General features: G+C 34.3%; 1 long non-coding RNA gene across 1 annotated transcript; it reads right to left on the bottom strand.

The window, feature by feature from the left end:
• Positions 1-3,225: 3,225 nt before the first annotated feature.
• LOC145003930 (uncharacterized) lies at positions 3,226-4,457 on the bottom strand. The gene is made up of 5 exons (XR_013662206.1): positions 4,036-4,457; positions 3,786-3,936; positions 3,563-3,623; positions 3,376-3,463; positions 3,226-3,285 (listed from the first exon to the last, which is right to left on the bottom strand). It is a non-coding gene; the product is annotated as an uncharacterized LOC145003930 (long non-coding RNA).
• Between the last annotated feature and the right edge of the window lie 16,599 nt (positions 4,458-21,056).

Here is a 21,056-nt window from a genome sequence, read left to right as displayed (position 1 = left end):
TTGATTGCGGATTATCATTTATAAGTTACAATAAATGTCGATTAGAAAGCAGGTGAACTATTAAAGGGTCTTTGGTGTAACGGTATTAGAAATTGATGAATAGATGTTCCTAAACCAAATGTTGATATTGACTTCAAAGTTCAAACAACCTTATAACACTTCGGCCGTGCTTGGCAAAAATAGTTAGTAGCTGGTCGTGGGTAAAGTTTTATTAAACATTTATGTGAAGTAGTATTTGGATTTTGAACGTTTTGTTTAAACTAAACTCTACAAGCTTGTAGTGTTAAACGAGATTTTCTGTTCAAAACAATGCGTTTTGTCAAACGCTAGAAGCTAGAAGCTCTCAAACGTTTTGTGCCGAACACACCCTTAGACAAAATACCTATTCATGACTGGCTAAAGGCTAAAACGACTTTTTTTTTAAAGTAATGGCAAATGGGGAATAAAAAAAATGTTGGGGCTAAATGCAAAGTCATGCGTCAACATTAGGGCTAAATGCAAACTCATGCGTAAATGTTGGAGCAAAATGTAAACCGAAAAAAAATGAAAAATCGACATGTCATCATGACCTGTTGGTGACCGGTCAAATGCTCGAAAATGAGATGTTTTCTAAAATATAATGGCAAATGAAGAACAAAAAATAAAGTTGAGGCTAAAATAGAACAATGTTGTATATTAAGTGACTTTTGTAGCATAAACCTTTTAGAATTTCTTAAATTTCACATGTTATTATGTGATACTTTTACTTTTTTATTAAAATCAATTCCAACAATTAATACGACTACTATAATACTCTTTTTAATCTCCTACATTTATACTATATAAATATTTTTTAATATTTGCAAGAATATTGTTCCTATAAATAAGACAACAATAATGTTAGAGCAACTCAACAAGTTTTGAAACACCTTAAAATGATTTTTTTTTTTTTTTTTTTTTTTGAATGAATTGAGTTTGTTTGATTTCCATACATGAACCGATGATATATATATATATATATATATATATATATATATATATATATATATATATATATATATATATAGAAAAGTGAATATACCCTTAAGGGTATATAAACTTAGGTACCTAAATTCACCATACTACATCGTTTTGTATCATATAATACATTCTAATTGTCCAATGTTCTTATAATTTAACTTCTAACTTGATTTACTTCCAATATTTTTATAATTTACACATTTATCTTCCTCTTATATAATTTTTATTTTCAACTACAATATATATAGCCTAATAGGTGTTCGGCAAAAATATGTGATGTAAGTGAATGATAATAGTGAAATTTCGAATATCTTCAAAGTAAATCAAGTTAGGGTTGAAGTTTAACAATATTATAATGAATATATCGAACAAAACGATGTATTATTGCGTGTTTGGGTACGTAAGCTTATATACCATTAAGGGTATATTCACTTTTCCCATATATATATATATATATATATATATATATATATATATATATATATATATATATATATATATATATATATATATATATATATATATATATATATAGGAAGGATCATTTCAAAAAACTCAAAGTTTCCCGAGAACTAAAAGTGGAATGTTAGATAAAAAATAATTCATTAAGGACATGATCGTCATTTTACCAATCTCATTTAATGTTTAAGTTTTTTATGTTATTTAATATATTAATATAAATGTCTAAAAATTTACATCATAAATCAAATTTTTTGATTTTTTTAAATATAGTAATTTTCGTTTTTTTAAATGCAGATTTTTAATTTTTTTTATAGAAAACATGAATTGTTGAAAAAAAATGGATTTTTTTTAAAAAACTGCAAATTTTAAAAAAAAGTCTGCATTTTTTTTTCAAAAAAACTGCACTTTTTCTAAAAAAAAACTGCATTTTTAAATAAAAAAACAACATTTTTTTCAAAAAAACTACAAGTTATTTAAAGAAAGTTACATTTTTTTTTTTCAAATGCATATATGTATATTTCTTATACTATAATATTCGTAACTGAATCATAAAAAAATCTCATTTTTATTAATTAATCTATAAAAATAATAGCACAAGTGTTTTATTCAATATACAATAAAATATAAAAAATAAAAAATGCTACAAATTTCAAAGAGTATTCATGTCTTCGTGTTAATATTTCCTTATTTTCTTCAATTTATCATTTTTCATCTCTTCAATATTCACCACAATTTCTTCCAAATCTACAAGAAAATTAAAAAAAAACAATGATTGATGCAAAAACACTTACAAAAATACATATGTGATTTTCATGTGATTAACATATGAATCACATATGATTCACATATGAATCACATTTAAATATGACATCATATGTAAATCACATGCGATTCACTTACAAATCACATGTGATTTACATGTGAATAACATGTAAATGTGATTTACATGTGAATCCTCACTTGTGATTTACATGTGAATAACATGTAAATGTGATTTACATGTGAATCCCCACTTGTGATTTACATGTGAATTACAGGTTATTCATATGTGAATTACATGTGAATCACGTGTAATTGTGATTTACATGTGATTCATATGTGATTCACATATAATCTATCAACATAATAGTACAAATATTTTATTTGATACAAAATAAAATATAAAAAATAAAAAATGCTACAAATTTCAAAGCGGTTTCATGTCTGCGTGTCATTATTTCCTTATTTTCTTTAATTTATCATTTTTGATCTTTTCAATATTCACCATAATTTCTTCCAAACCTACAAGAAAATTAAGAAAAATGATTGATGCGAAAACACTCACAAAAATACATATGTGATTTTCATGTGATTAACATATGAATCACATTTACATATGATATCATATGTAAATCACATGCGATTCACATATGAATCACATGTGAATCACGTGTAAATGTGATTTACATGTGAATCATATGTAACCAACTTGTGATTTACATGTGAATTACAGATTATTCATATGTGAATTACATATGAATCATGTGTAATTGTGATTTACATGTGATTCATATGCGATTTACATGTGAATCACGTGTAATTGTGATTTAAGTGTGAATCACATGTGATTTACATGTGAATCACGTGTAATTGTGATTTACATGTGAATCATATGTAATTCATATGTGACCAACTTGTGATTTACATGTGAATTACATCTTATTCATATGTGAATTACATGTGAATCACATTTGATTCTATCAAAAAATTTCAAATGACTCTCTTACCAGAAAGGAGTGAGCTTGGAAACTTAAAACCCCAAAAAAGAGACGCCCATCTTTAGATCTACCAACCACATGAGCATCACTATTGGTATGAAAACAATCTATTTTGAATGTACGGTAAGAATGTAAGTTTAAGACATTGAGAGTTAACCTTGTTACACAACCATTCTGTCCATGAAGGAGTTTTGCATAAAGGAGAAACAAGGATGAGTCCAAGCATACGTCGTGTTATATTTTATCTGTTATACAAAATATGTAAAAAGACTAATTAAACCTTGCAAATTAAGAATTTAATTAAATTTTGGAAATATATATAAAACAAAAAGGATTTGCCTTACAACAAACAAGGTGAGTACATAAGCACCAATTGTTACTCTCATGCACATAACAGCACCACGTCTGGAAAAAATAATTCAAAATTTCATTTGAAACCTAGCATGTCATGGGCTATGTATATTCATTTTCTAAAATTACTTAAATGAGAATGTTATGGATTACATCAACATCCTTGAGGATTAATTATTAAAAGTGTGGTATGTTTGTTGGGAAATTTGTACTTACAATCTAAAGCAAGATGTGAGTGTCCTCTGATGTTTGTATTCTTTTGTTTGAGATTCCAGTAACCACCTCAAGCAAAAGCACACCAAAGTTGTACACATCCACATTTTCTGTTAATTTACCATTCAGTATGTACTCTGGAGCCATATATCCACTACAAACAGTAAACAAATTTCAATGAAAGTTGAAAATTAGAGTTCATCAGATTGGGAAGAAGAAGAAAAAAAATAAAACGTCTGAAGGAAGTGCTTACAGTGTTCCTGCAATCCCAGTGTTGATATGATTTTTATCTTCTTAAAAGGACCTGGCTAATCCAAAATCAGCAATCTTAGCTTTTTCATCCACCAACAATATCATTGATAATATATAAGATCATCTTAGCCTTTTCTTCTAAAATCAACATCATGTTTCTCATACTTGTAACAAAGTTTCTCTTCAATTGACACAACTTGTGCATCATAAGGAGATATGACACCAATACTAAGCTTTTTCTTGGACTGCTGCAATTCTATAAACATGAAATTAAGATGTGTTCAAGAAATCATTGAACATATAGTTACAAATCTTCAAATAAAAGGATTTGATCAATAGTATACCTTCATAAAGTTTCTGCACTATCTTAACCACAATAGACACCTCAACCATGTTTCTTTTGCTCCCGACATCATCGCCTTCTCTTCCACCAACAATATTTATGAATGAATACAAACTAAACATCGGTCCTGAAATCAATCACAAAATGTTGACGAGAAATGTGAATTCAAATTGTTAATAAACCGAATTTTGCCATAATTTCCTCAAATCAATCACAAAATGTTGATGAGAAAAAGTAAAATGAAAATGAATCGAAATCAGGCGATGATGCTTACATACGTAAAACTCGACGACGATTCCTGTGGTGTACTTCGTTGGCGATGTGAACCTGACCTACCGGATTGACGATTGAGGAAGCCGGTGGTGGATTGCAACCTAGCTAGTGGTGATTGTCGAGGAAATCGACAATGAAGATGCAACTCGCCGACGTCGGTTATGGGGGAAGAGGAATCGTCGGCATCAGAATCGAAGAAGGCCAGGATTGCTTGGGGAAGATCGCAGGCGACGTTGGGATATTTTGTATTATGTTTTAGAAAATCAGATTTAACATATAATGTAATATTCCAATAATACCCATTATCTCATTTAATTAACATGTCCCGCCTCTTTAGTTTTCCAATTATTTACAACAACGCCACCTTGCATCTCGACCATCATTTTTTTTATCTAACGCTCCACCTTTAGTTCTCAGGAAAATATGAGTTCTCAACAGATCTCAACCATATATATATATATATATATATATATATATATATATATATATATATATATATATATGTTATATAAGCGGCTTTCAAGTCTCTTGGTTAGGTTAGTGACATAAAAATGATTTGATAAAAAAAAAACTAACTTTGTAAATCCTATTTATGAAGTTCTTTGTAATACTACTAGATATGTTGCACATGTTTCGTATGGGCCGTGTGCGTCTGATTTGAGTGTCGTTTTTGTTAAAAGATGCAGGTGAGATAATTTGACCCATAATTTTCACAGACGGAGACGAATAGATAGAGGCAGGAAAAAAAAAACAAAAAAAATAAATATACGGACCACTATATAAAAAATATACCAAAAGAAGAAAATGGCAGACGGCAGAAAGTGCAAAGAACAGGAAAAAACAAAAAATTAAATATGAGGACAAAATCGGACTTTGCCTCGGGCAGTTTTTTGTGCTTTTTATGAAAAAATTAAAAAAGTTTAGACTGTAAGGACCAAAAGTGTCAAAATGGTTAAAGAATTAAAGGGGTTGAAATTAACAAGTTTTTAGAAAAGTGACTAAAGTTTTCAATTACTTAAAGTTTTGTGGTTAAACTTTGAATATTAAAAGATTCCTACAAAATGTAACTAATTTGATTGCAAGGACCAAATGTGGCAAAATGATTAAAAAATAAGGGTAAAATTGAAAAAAAACATACATGTTCACTATTCCTAACTTTGGACTTTATATATATATATATATATATATATATATATATATATATATATATATATATATATATATATATATATATAAAAATTAGTTCTGCATTTTACCTTTTTACCCCTTCATATGAAATTTATGAAGTTTGATACTTCTTGTGTGGACTTAAATTAGGCATAATACTAACGCTTCACCATAAAACTTCAACATTGAGATTGTGTGGTGAAAATCAATTTAGATATAAAGTTATAAATTGTTTTATTTCTCTTAAGCAATTTAAATTCCAATAAATAAAAATGTGAAAATTTATAAAAAAAATGTTGTACTTTAAATTTATTAATAAAATTATAAAATAAAGTACCAATGGAATTGTATGATGTTTTCATGTAAATAACATATATATATATATATATATATATATATATATATATATATATATATATATATATATAAAATCGACTTTCAAGTCTCTATAGATTGGTTATGCTTGGACTGTGGATATAGCTGTTGTGCAGAATGAGGATGAGCATGCAAGGGGAATGACCTGAGTTTGGTCCCGACTCCGGTAGTGAGCCAATTAGTCGAAAGACTGCTAGGATTTTCAATTTATCGTGGATCTCTTGTATCAGTAGGCAATGATTGGTTGTGCGATCTATTGCGCTTTCGGGATTAGAGACTAAGTCTTGGGAGTAGTTGTAGCCCGGTTTAGGGCAGTGGTTACTCCAACTATTGCAGTTTAGCCATTGACGACTGAGCTGGTGATTGTATTAGGGTGCGAGACCCTGAATGATATGAATCCTAGAGCTCGAGGGTGGGAGATCGATTTGGAGTACCTCGAGAAGAGAGGTTCGGTTCTAGTGCATTTAGCGGAGGGTCTTAGGAAGAGAGCCAAGACTTCTAAACTGTGTTTGAGAGGCCGGTAGGGCCAAAGTCAGTACGGCACGTGCATAAATTATACGATGGAGTAAGTGCTCCAGGAGTATTGGTTGCTACCAGCATAGCAGGATTGATTGTTTCAGCAGGTGACATTGCGAGTGGATGCTCGACTTAGGGTGTCGACAGTAAGATTTTGGACATATGTGATGATACTAGAGTGTTGTAAGTCAGAGGGGAAACCCGTACCACTTACCGGACCCTAGGCAGCGGTAAGATGGTCGTAAATTTGTATTTGTCATCAGATTCCTTTAGTAAAAAGGCGCCTTGGGAAGTGATTGGATCATCTGATTGGTTAAGAATACAAGAGTATTATTTAGGATTTCCAGAGCTGAGTGATCATTGTGTTTGGGTTACTATGGGGCACTTGCATTATTCGACGCTAGATTTAGGTGGGTCATGCATATTGATGGAAATGGATCGGAGGTCCATAAGGTGTAAGAGGTGGAATCACATCGTCGAACCCAAGTAGGGGAGAAGCAAGTGGCTTCTTAGGCCTAGGTTGTGTTAGTGGGAGTTCGGGAAAATCCCAATCACCGATCGGCATCGTCTTGATTATGCATAGTGAGTAGTGGGAATACATAGGTGTGACCCGTACCCCTAATGGGAATTCAGGATGGAACTGTTAGAGACTGTTGAGTAAAGGGTTTGGATCTTGAGTTGCAGGATCATGTGGATAATCAGTATGTGATGCAGAGGGGTCTAGGCTGGGAAGCCTTGATATTGATCTCTTGGGAAGCAGGTGGTTAGACCAAGTGCGATACTAGTAGTCTTGGGGAATGGCTTAAGGGTATTTACTTATTGATTGAGTAAGGGATATAGGGAAGTCGTGGTGCATTATGCAACCAGGATTTCGTATCAGTGAGATGGGTTTGGGGACATCTATATGCCAAGGACATCAAATGTAGGATTCCAGGGAAGTTTGGTGTATGACTCTACGTTTTGTGGGAACCTCAAGTTATCAGAAGTTGAGTAGCCAGTTTAGAGATAAGTACAATGAATTCGGCAATGCTTCAATGTGGGCAGCCTGTCAGGGAGACAAGCCATCTCGAGACTCCAGATTTCAGATTGAGTAAAGGTGATCATGTTGCAAGGAATTCGTTCATCTTCGGGTTTTAGAACCTTGTAAGGGTTGGTTACGGTTTCCTTGGAAAGGTTGGGGTATACTTGTGATTGTGGTCGTGTTGCTCAAGTTATTTGGCGTGTCAGGAGTGGTAAGGAATGATTTCAAGGACGAAATCTAATTTAAGTGGGGGAGAGTTGTAACATTATGTTTGAAATAGAGTAATTAAATAATAACCACAGAACCTCAAGATGTAAATTTATATTTTATATTATTTTATAGTAGCCCTAAAATCCATAATATTTAGCGGGGTTTTGGTTTCAAGGAGCCAAATGATATAATTTGGACTTTAGGAGGTTAAAGTGTAATTTTGGGATTTATTTTGTAAATATTTTCAGAATTCAGGGGGTGTTTGTTATCATTTGAACTTATATTGAATAGATTTTAGAGGCTAAGGGGCTGAATGTTAATTTATGGACCTTATTTGAAAAGAATGAAAGGAGGAGAGATAGAAAATGTTAATATTGGATAAAGTTTGAAAATGGACGGGAGCATATAAACCCGTCACCTTCCCATAACCCAAACCCTAATCGGTGTATGCACCAGCCGCCACCTTCACTACTCTCATTCTCAGTCGTCACCGTCGATTGCATCGCCACCTTAGGCCATCGGACGTCGCAGTGCTGCATCCGTTGCTGACGTAGACAAAATACCTTACACCTAACGACGTGTTAAGCAGGGGTTGTCAAGAGGATCTGCCAAGACTGAGAAGGGACGTTGCTAAAACCTTTCCGCCGTTGTAAACCGTCAAGCCAACAATGATGTTGTTTCCGATGCTACCGATGGCGACGATGACCGGTGAGCTGATACCATTGCGTTAAGGAGGCTGGAGAAACGAAACCATAGTGGATCTGTCGCTGTTCTCGGTTGAAGACGTGCCACCTTTCTTCCTCAGACGCATCGTCCGTCATCATTAACCATTGCTATTCCACTGCTGCCAGCCATTTCGTGCCACTGCCATTGTCTTACGCCACCAGATGGGTGGTTGTGTTCCTGTTCTGGGCAAAGATGTGTCGTATATATTATTTGCTTGGCCAGACTTCACGAGAAAAGCCACCACCACCACCGTGAGGTGGTAGCTGTGTGTGTGTGTGTGTGTTATTTTATGTGTGTGTTTATTTGTATATTATATTGTACAATTGTATTTTGGTCGAAATAATTAAGGAAATCCGTCACCACCACCGTGAGACGTCATTGACCACCACTACCCGAGATGTTAGTGGGTAGTGCCCGACTCAATTAACAATTAATTAACCTAAAAATTGAACAAATGGACTAATTAGAACGCGATTAGGTTAAAACCCTAATTAGGTTTTAGTAAACCCTAAGTTTAGATATGTTAATTTGGAATTGTCAGAACCCACATTTTGGACCATTGTATTGGAATTATGAATTAAACCTGATCACATTGTATGTTTGGCCTAGTGGATTGATGGAATTAATGGATTAAGTCCTTAATGGGTTAAGTAAGAACACTTAACCCTAATCGTCATTTTATGTGAGAAACCCTAATTATGTTTGGGCTTCAAGTTGGGCCTTGGTAATTGTTTTATTGATAGACCAAATGAAAACAGGTTATGGACAATGGAAATTATTGGGCTTTAGGATAAGGCCCATTGGAAAGACTTGGACCCAATTTAGAAAATTGGGCCATAGGTGTGCCATAATTAGGCCTTGATGATTATGAGATATTGGACTATTAGAGTGCCAAGTGTTTGGACTAGAATAAATGGTTGGGCCTTAATGTAAGACCATGTAGAGGTTTGGTACCAATTTGGAAAATTGGGCCATATGTTGGGCTTTGGTTCATTGATTGGTTTTTAGGCCTTCAGAGTGTGTGTTTGGGCCTTGGGCTTGGATCAAGCTAGCTTGGGGGTAAAGTAGTCTTTTTACCTCAAGCATGGACTTATGGTTATGTATTGGAACCCAATTATTAACTGGGTGTTGTTTTGATATTGATAGTTCGGAAATTTGTCATCGAGCAGCTAGAGTTTTACCCGCGGGTCTTCGGCAGTGTGAGGTGAGTCTCCTTACCATACTAATGGGTCGAAGGCACCAAGGCCAACCCATTTATTTAGTTGTGGTGAATATTGCCTATGTGCTATCGATACGTTGTGTATTTATGTGAAGACCATGTGGGGGTTCCCATGACAGTTAGTTAAGACCATATGGGGGTTCCCATGGCAATTTGTTATATGTAGTATGCCAGTTGTCTTCGTGACTCTTCATGTAGTGGGTATTTGCGAATGTGTTGTCAATACGTTATGTGATATATGGTATGCTGGTCGATTGTGTGGTATGTGTTATGTTAGTTGTCTTTGTAATACTTGCATGGAAGACCCTAGGGTTTCCCGAGGCAATTGGATGTAAGACCATGTAGGGGGTTCCCATGAAATTCTAGGATAAGACCATGTGGGGTTCCCATAGCAGCGGGCTAAGACCATGAGGGGGTTCCTATGGCACCTGGTACCTTTGTATGCTGTATGTATGGCTTATATGGTTTGTATGACATTTCTGTTGATTACTTGAGACCATGTGGGGGTTCCCATGGCAGTTAGTGAAGACCATGTGGGGGTTCCCATGGCAGGTAGTTAAGACCATGTGGGGGTTCCTATGGCAGTGGGTTAAGACCAAGTGGGGGTTCCAGTGGCACCTAGTGTAAGACCTTGGAGGGTTTCCAGGGCATCCTTATATGTTTGCATGTTTAGCTTATATGTTTAAATGTATGGTTTGATTGGTAGCTGGTGAAGACCATGCGAGGGTTCCCATGGTAGGTAGGGCTAAGACCATGAGGGGGTTCCTATGGCACCCAGATTAAGACGTTGGAGGGTTTCCACGACTTCCCTATATGTTTACATGCATGGGTTGTGTAGTTGATATGATTTAGGTGTATAAGACCTTGGAGGGTTTCCATGAAATCCTTATATGTGTATATGTATTGTTATGCGATTGATATGGTTTATGTGATTATGTGGGGTATGCTCTGGGGAACTCACTAAGCTTTGTGCTTACAATTTTTTTTAATGGTTTCAGGTATTAAATGATATAACTCTGATAAATGTTTTAAATGGTTTCAGGTATTAAATGGTTTCAGGTATCATCGATTTGGAAAGGACGGGCCCAACTTGATATCAGCACACACACCCATGTTTCCACATTATGTGATTTTGGGATGTAACTCTGATAAATGTTTTAATTAGCAGCGTTTTTGGAATGTCTGGATTAAATGATATATGTGTTTTGATTATAATAAAAATGAAATTTTTACCCTTGATTTTTGGATCGTTACAATATATATATATATATATATATATATATATATATATATATATATATATATATAAACACGCACGCACACACACACAGACTAGTAAAATGTCTACGCTTTGCAGCAATGACAATTAGTTTCATTTTGACAGCCCGTATTCAATTGGCGATTAAGTAGTATGTTGTAACGGTTAAAAAATATAAGTAAATCATTGTTTTTTATTAAAAACATATTTTTGTTGTTTGTATTTATAGTTAAAATTTAAAACATACATATAATAAATATTCCAAAATGTACTTTATATGTATGTATTTGTTCCTTTCATCAATAAGATCGAGTATATCCAATAAGCATACAAACATATATATATATATATATATATATATATATATATATATATATATATATATATATATATATATATATATATATATATATATATATATATTTTCCTACAACTCCAAAGATCCTTTAGCCATATACCATTTGGTTTTCCTTGAAAAGTGTTTAAGCTGTATGGTTAGGTAAATGTTTTCATTGAAACCATCGCTAATTTTATCCCATATATTTAGAACTTTCTTCCTCAAACGAAAATCCATGAACATCTCGTACCTCACTTCTTGAAGAATATCATCTATTGATAGGATGAAAATTACCATACTTGTTTCTAATATATTTTTATTTTTGTTTCTTTGCTTATTTGCCTGCGAAGTGGCAATATATCACAACTTAGTTAACGATAAGAAAACAAATAACTATATAAATAATGAAATAAATGTTAGAAAAAAAAATTAAGATTACGATACCTTGTGAAATATATCTTCATGATGAGTGACATCTTTTGTTAAATCCTCAATAATTTCCCCATTCTAAATAAAATGAACTGATCACATTTATACTCAAATTGTAGACATTATTTAAAGGCACATTAGACATACCCGATTTTAAATTATTATATTAACAAAACTGCTTATAACTGATCCAATGTAGAACATGTGATTATGGTTATTTTTATAACTATTGCCGAATACTGCCTAGTGTTGAGAAAAGTAAACTATAAAGATCCATCGAAATAAAAAAAAGATCGAAGACTATCAATCCCAATTAAAAAGTAAATTTATAATTCAACTTTCAAAATGCAATGGCGTCAATTTTAAATAATCAATTTGACTTTTTTTAATAACATTATTCAAAACATATTTACAACTTGGTATTCATAATCTCATAATGTCAAATAATTAAACAAATAAATTGACATTAACTTTTAACTTATTGTTTTTGTTGGATTAAGGGGTCTAAGCTCATAACTAAATTAGTATATTCTTGTAATTTAAAGCAAATACATTTTTGAGTTGCCATCATAGCTATAAATAATATATAATGACATTTGGAGAAAAATGAAATAATTTGTTAGTTGTTAATTTATTATTATTGATAAATTAATTAGAAATTGATTATATATAATTTAGAATTTATTAATATTAATTTGGGGTCAACTGGAATTAGTTAGAAATACAATTGCTGATTTATAATTGCTTAATAGTTGAGCAATGGAGAAATTCCAAAACCTTCCATGTATGGACGATTTTTGGGGATCCCTTTATAGGATTCTGGAAGCCTCTAATTAATATAAGAAAACTAGATAAATTCTTATTTGAAATAATATTATTTTATATTCAAATCTAGGGTTTCTAGGGTTTCCATATAACTATATAAAAGATCCTAACCCTTATATTTTCGGTTATCTATTCTCTTGTGAAGCTATAGCCGAAAATCTCCTCTCTCCCTAAAAGTTTGATAGTTTCTAGTGTTTGGATGTGAGGCATTAGAGTCATCATACTTTTGTGCTAAGATTTCTGAAGTTAAACAAGGGAATCAATGGTATTGTTTGCTATAACAATATCAAAGGTATGTAACCCTAACTTGTAATTTTAGATTATAGCATAGGGTTCTTATAGTTTCATAGTATGTTGCTATTAATGTGAAGAGACATAGATCCTTTAGGTTGTATGTACCCTTAAGTGTTTTAATTTATTATTTGTGCATGTAAATATAACTTGTAACCTACGAAATCCATCAGTTTTAATATATTGCACTTACATTTGTGTTGCACTAATCAGGAAACAATTACACTTGATGCATTACAAATATGATGCTCAAATTGCATTGTTTAGTATAAGACAAACAAAGATATGAAATGAATGTGAGGTAAGGTTCAAAGTTTAAAAAGAAGGTCGTTATTTAAACAAAGTAAGAAGAGAAGCACTCTTACATTGACTGAAAACATGTCCTCCAAAAAAATCATAAATAAAACTTTTTCCTATATGGAAGATTCAAATGAAAAAAGAAAAAAAAAATGTAAACCACATGATGAAGGTTCTGATTGAAAATCTTTAAAGTGGAAACAAAAAATATGAAAGGTATATAAAAAACTACACGAGCTATTGAAAAACAAAAACTCAAGTATCTTGAAGACCTCTAGGACATTATTAAAGACATAAACAAGAAATGTAATGATGTTAGTAAGGAAGATTAGATATTGTTACTTAAGTTGTCTATGTTTATTTATATATAATCGCTGTTACTTCTATATGTAAATTTGACATTCTAAGATTTACATATTGTTAGGCAGTCAATATTTTTAATATATAACTAGTTATTTCTATTGATATATGTTGTTCTAACTTCTTTCTCAATATTCTATACTTTGTTTTTTTGAATCATAATTCAACTATAAATTCATTAAGAAAAAACAAACGTGAAATTCATAAATACAAATATACTTCCTTATGTTATATATTATTATTTATATGGAATATGATCGTTAATTATAACATGATATGAAAACCATAATGGTAAATTATAACATATAGTATGATCATCATTTTTTTTTTCCTTTTATGAAGGTCAAAATACACTAATTGGATTTGTGATGATAAAAAAATGAATTTGTACTTTATTTAGTTATATACACACTAATTTCTTTATTTTAGGTCTCTTAAGAATACTATTTTACTTAATAAATGTTTATTTAATCGTAAATAAACTATTAAGTTCTTATCTATATGTACTATAATTATTTACTATAATTTTATGAGTGATATAATAACCATAACTGTATATAGGAGATAATAAGGGATTTTAAAAAAGTAAAGTCATAATAGTCTGTTAATTACTTAGGAAAATGAAACAATCTAACACCCCATTTTACTATAGCCATAGATTGTAATTATTATAAAATACAAAATAAAAATATACTACTCTTGAGAAAAAATAGTCGTCATTGATACGTAGGAAACGTCAATATGATTTTTGTAGATAGATTGAACGCATAAATCCAACTTCGTATGAAGAAGTTATGCTTCTTTGAAGTTTCACGATTAAACTTACACAACATTGTGTATCGTAAAAAGTGAGTTTTAGATGGGTGGCTTATTAGCCTAAGCAATCTAAACAAAAGTCGTAGTAGTCATAAAACTGTGAGCATACATATTTAGAGTGCCCAAATCTGACTTCATGAGAGAAAGTTATGATTTTCTACAACAATCTTAGCAATCTAAGTCAATAAAAATATAAATTTTTGATAGAGAAAGAATTGGTTGGTAAGGACTTAATAAAAGTTGTAGATCTCATCGATAGGATTCTTGGGATATAAAGAATGTCAAAAATGGAGCTCGTATGCAAAAGTTATAGCCGTCCAAAGATCTGCGAGAAACTACATGTGCTGATGATGTGGCAGAACCGAAGTGCGCCATGTGGCAAAGTTGGCCTTTCATTCCTCCAAGAGAAAAGCGATGTGGTACCACAAGAATATGACACATGACACCATAAAAAGAGAACATGTGGCATGCTTCTAGAAGCAATGACGTGGTAGAACTTGGTTATAACAAGTGGCAAAAGGAGGGAGTAGCCAGCAAGGTCCAAGTGTGTGGTGTGTCTCTTGGCCTTGTGCGGTATGCCTCATTTTCCCCTATAAATACTCCCCCAAAAACAATTCACTCTCACCCCAAATTTCACATCTCTCTCTCTCTCTCTCTCTCTCTCTCTCTCTCTCTCTCTCTCTCTCTCTCTTTCTCCCTCTCTAATCTCTTTAGTTATTTGAGGTTCGAATTTCCTTATGTTTAAGAATAGTTTAGTGGGGCTATGAAATATCTGAAAGGCCGAAAAGAAGTGAGCTTTCAGTATTGGGATTCAGTCAAAGTATTTTTCCCCGCTTTCGCTAAAACCTCTGTAAGTTGAGCTACACCTCTCAATTTCAATGTAACTTATATTTATAGTCATAATTCGTTATTATGGACCTATAAATAAGATTTAGCAGTAATTCCTAGTCAAAATATTGATCGATCTACTTACAGGAGAGGTGTCTAGAATGGCCACATTAGTTTGGTTGTTAGATTGCAGAAAGGCTATACGCCAAAATGGTCCGGCCTCCCAACTGTTCGACCTAGTTGATCCTTATTTGATAGAACTATCAATATTCATTGGGATTAGTGATAGGTCTAGCCTACATTACCAAATTACCACATAAACTAATAAACTATAGTAATATATGTAAATCCTCATTGGAGTGCTACTCATCAGTTGAATTGTCTGATTAACTGTTTATCCCTTGAGAAACTGTCGAGGTTAGTTAATCTCATTATATTGTATACTCCAATATGTATCCACTGTATGTTAGGATATAGTTGTGTAACATCAAAAAATTTACGACCACAAATTTTATTTTAATATAATAATTATAAAACCATTTGTCTGAAAACAACCATAGTATCAACTCATAACAAAACCAAAGTATCAATAGTCAGAACATGTCATGATAAAACATCGTCATAGTATAACTCCCAAAGATCTCATGTGCGAAAATACTGGTGTGATGTGCTGCAATCATGCAGGCTCCTTTCCTTTAGAAGAAGAAATACCTTAAACTAAAACTGAAAACCGTAAGCATAAAGCTTAGTAAGTTCCCCCATCATACCACATAATCACATCTTGCCAGGCATATCTGGGTGCTTGGCCTACCCTGTCAAGCATATCTGGGTGTCCGACCTACCCTATCAAGCATATCTGGGTGCTCAACCTACCTTGACAAGCATATATGGGTGCTCGGCTTACCCTGCCAGGCATATATGGGTGCCCGACCTACCTTCGGTTTATCTCAACTGGTTACAAGAACTATTTCACCCCTTACCACTACTACATAATACATAACATAAACATAATATCAGGAATATCTGGGTCCCTGACCTACCCTCCAGTTTATCTCAACTGGCTACGGAGTTTAACCTACCCCTCCTACCATTATCACATAATATCATAGCAAACTAGCATATAAATCATAACAAATAGTGGCATACCAAACAATTATCACAAAGACAATCATCTCAACTATAATCAACTAATACTAGGTCGGCATTGGTGCCTTCAACCCACTTCTACTGGAATGTAACCCATCTCGCATATTGGAAGGTAACTGAAATCCTCGGCTTTTACAATCCACCCAACTCAAGCTCATATATATAAGATTTCCTTAATTACGCTTTCATACTCATGACCCCCTTAAGGGTCAACATTGGTCAAAGTGAAAGTCAAAGTCAACATTTTGGGTTGACTCAACTCGCCGCGTTCCATAAACCATAAAACCCTGAAATCGCAATCCAACTCATCGAGTTCTTTCATGAACTTGTCGAGTTCCTCCTATCAACAGAATTGGGGCTTTCCCACTCAGCTCGTCGAGTCTGTCATTGAACTTGTCAAGTCTTTCCTTTTATAGAATTGGGACACTTTGACCCAACTCGTCGAGTTCCTCCGTGAACTTGTCGAGTTCTTCAGTCTGTTAAGCTTTGTTAATGCATTAATCCATTATTCTTCGAGTCTAAGTCCCATATTCTAGATCTGGGCCTGATACACCTTTAAGAGGGTAAAGTTTCTGACTTTACCTATTAAGACCCATCCTAGATGAAATGATCCCTAACCCTAGTTCAAAATGGCATAGTTCTAACTACAAAAACCATCAAAACTTCAAGATAAGACATAAGGTCATAGATTTGGACTCTAGGGATAGTTTGGCCACACAAAGTTCCTATCTTTACTTGTATGCATAGATTACATGGCTCAAAAGGCCAAAAAGATGGTCCACAAGTTGCATGGGACTCCCATGGCCATAAAGTTGGCACCTTTATGCCATGAAATTCCAAAAAGGACCTAGATCCGAAAGGTTTTCCCACATGGGACATCCAAGTCTGAAAGACCCACATTCTTGGACCAAACTATAGAGAAAACATCCTAAAACTAGATATAAGCTTACTGTAGGCAAGATAGGAGCTTTATACCTCAGATGAACTAGGAATGAAGCTCAACTTTTGGATCCACTCTTCTCCTACACGTACTTGCTTCTTCTTAAAAATCACAAAGAATGCACAAAAATGGCTCAAAACTCTCAAAAGTGAGTTAGGGTTTCGTGGCTAGGGATTGGGTCAATGGAGGCTGTAAATGAGGCTTGCTTCTGGGGTTTAAGGTGTTTACATAGGGTGCAAAACCCTTAAAATTAGGGTTTCATTCTGCTAGTCCTACTCGTTGAGTTGAGGCTTCTTAACTCGTCGAGTAGACTTCATATCTCGCATCCCAATCCATATCTACTCAACGAGTTTGGGGCCTCCAAGTCGTTGAGTTTCTATACAAAAATGAATAAATTAAGAATTAAATATATACCAAAGCTAGCGGTAATCTCCGCCACTAACTCAGTAGTCTACCGCCACTGACTCAGTAGTCTGTCGCATATCCAAGAACTCACTGGCTAGCTGCTGAATCTCCACAGCTGGCGCAAACACAACTCAAAATCTGGTCCTAAAGTCCGACTAGGTCATAGCCTCAATGGCTAGGGCTCCTAACATATCATTGACTACCTCCCACCAGTCTTGAGCCCGCTCTTTCAAACAACCTGCAACAAACCTAACTTTCGATCCATAGGGTAGAAGTTCATCACCTGCACAGACTCAATGTCCGTGATCCGTTGTCTCACCATAATGGGGTCCTTCACCCTGCTAAAGTATGGCGCTTCGCCGCGTCCCCTGAAGTCCTTAAAGGAGAGCGTACGAGTCCCTGACTGGCCAATCGCCATGTCATTCTTGAATGCCCTAAGGTGATCCTCTATTAGCTCGATGATACCCTCCTTGATCGACTCGAAAATCATTGGGGTCACCTCAAGGATACCTCTCCTAATCTCGGATACAATGAACTCGCGTAATACGTCATCAACTGGCTCGAAACTTGTACCCGAACTTGACCCATACCTTAAACCTCCTACTCCGTGACATGTCACCATCATTCAGAAACAAACCACACAATCATCAGAGTCACACATATTATCAAGAGAGCTCATACTCACTACAAGTTCCTTAGTTTAATCCCAGCTCTCCTTGATTCGAGTACGGATCCTCTGCTTTTAGTAGTACGGGCCCATACTACCTTCCACATATATCCATACTTTCCTCGATGATTGCCTTGACTCCACCAACTCCCTTTTCACTACTACTGCTTGTTGTACTAATCTCATCCTAGGCTTACCCTAGGGCAATCTGCGACCCACTCTTCGCCATCAGCTGCATAAGAAGTCCCTGCTATCTCACCTTAACTAGCTCACGAATACCATTACATATTACTCAGACTAGATAATTCTTCGAATGGGAGGTCCTACCCTACAACGGTTGGACTCAGACGAGAGCTGTGAAATAGGGCTAGACCTAACCTTCTAAAATTATTTAGTCCTTGTAATATGTAACTTAACGTATTCGTTTACTAGTTAATTAAATATAACTAGGATTCCTAAAAGCACAAAGCAAGAAACATTCGGGCTTTGAGTAACCTAAACCAAGCATATCCTAATCAGGCTATCATGTTACTGACTAGTCAGTACTATCATGCAGTTCAATAAGCACATACAACAAGCATATAAGGCATCTTCCTAGACACTTAACCCTAATCTAGCATGCAATTCTCATACACATACATTAGACATATAAGGCATTCTTCCTAAATCGTTAGCCCTAATCTAGCATGCGGTTCTCATAATCATATCGTATATCATAGTGAACATGTATGGGTATCTTGGGGAAAACTTACTTGAGCTCGGCTGATTGCATGCATCACACACTTTCTTCTTTCTTAAAACTCTTAATTTAATTTTTTTTTGAAAAAAAATTGTTTTCTTTGTAAAAATTTTCCAAACCCTCGATTTGAGTCCAAACACCCCCGAAGGTGTGTCCGAATCCCTCAAACCAGGGCTCTGATACCAACATGTTGATGGGTTTGGAGCATTCTAACACCCCTAAGAGTACATGCAACCCTGGAAAACCTTGGATCTATGTTTGTCTAAAATACGTGCAAAATATGATTTCCAAGGTTCATAATCCTATCCAGCATACACAGGGAACTTTTAATATAAAAGATGGCTAGAATTACATACCTTGTAGTTGATTTGATTCCTTGAAAACCTTGAGAGCCTAGCACCCTAAGTGTGATGCCTCAAATGCTTCACACAACACCAAATGCTTTGGAATAACTTTAGAGTATGTATAACACTTGTATAAATCAGCCTAGCCCTCTCTTATTCTTAGTGTTCCCGATTTTGGTGAGTATCATGTTCCTTATATAGTGTGTCACATCTAGGGTTACACCGTGTAAACCCTAATGTGACACGACTCTTCATTTCCATGACCCATGGGTTTGTAACTCCCATGGAGCATCCTATGAGTTTAACCCAACTTGATAATCCATGGAGCCTTTTAGCCCACTATACAAGTTATGGATGATTTACATAATCAACCCATATATTTAATTAGTCATCTTTTGATCACTTAATTAATTTCAAATTAATTATTGATCAATACTAATTAAATAATACTATTAATATATTAGAACTTATAATATATTAATAATCACAAGTGTTATTTCTCTCATTTAGTCTATCCAAATGTATGATGCCATGCAACCCAAATGGACCATGCCAGGTCGAGTCAAGTACATACCAAATATAGTTATCGACTTCGACACCTTATCCAACACATGTAACATCCCAAAATTTACGACCAAAAAATTTATTTTCATATAATAATTATAAAACCATTTGTCTGAAAAAAACCATAGTATCAATTCATAACAAAACCAAAGTATCAATAGTCAGAACAAGTCATGATAAAACATCGTCAGAGTATAATTCCCAAAGATCTCATTTGCGGAAATCCTGGTGTGATGCGCTTCATTCATCCCAACTCTTTTCCTTTTGAAGAAGACGTACCTGTAACCAAAACTGAAAACTACAAGCACAAAACTCAATGAGTTCCCCCATCATACCACATAATCAGATACTATCGGGCATATATGGGTGCCCGACCTACCCTATCAGGCATATCTGGGTGCCCGACCTACCCTACCAAGCATATTTGGGTGCTCAACCTACCCTGCCAGGCATATCTGGGTGCTCAACCTACCCTTCCAGGCATATTTGGGTGCCCGACCTACCCTCTGGTTTATTTCAACCGGTTACGGGGACTATTTCACCCCTTACCTGTACCACATAATACATAGCATAAACATACTATCAGGCATATCTGGGTTCCCGACCTACCCTCTGGTTTATCTTAACCAGCTATGGGGTCTAACCTACCCCTCCTACCACTATCACATAATATCATAACATACTAGCACATAATGCATAACAGATAGTGGCATACCAAACAATTATCACAAAGACAATCATCTCAACTATAATCAACTACTAGCGGGCCGGTATTAGTGCCTTTGACCCACTTCTATAGGAAGATAACTCACCACGAATATCAGAAGGTATCTGAAATCCCCGGATCTGACAATCGACCCAAATCAAGCTCCTATATATAAAAGATTTCCTTAATCCCAAATCAAGCTCCTATATATATAAAAGAT

This window comes from Lactuca saligna, chromosome 7 (genome assembly GCF_052625555.1).
Source record: "Lactuca saligna cultivar CGN05327 chromosome 7, ASM5262555v1, whole genome shotgun sequence".
Taxonomy (NCBI): Eukaryota; Viridiplantae; Streptophyta; class Magnoliopsida; order Asterales; family Asteraceae; genus Lactuca; species Lactuca saligna.
This window is presented reverse-complemented; position numbering and strand designations above follow the sequence as displayed.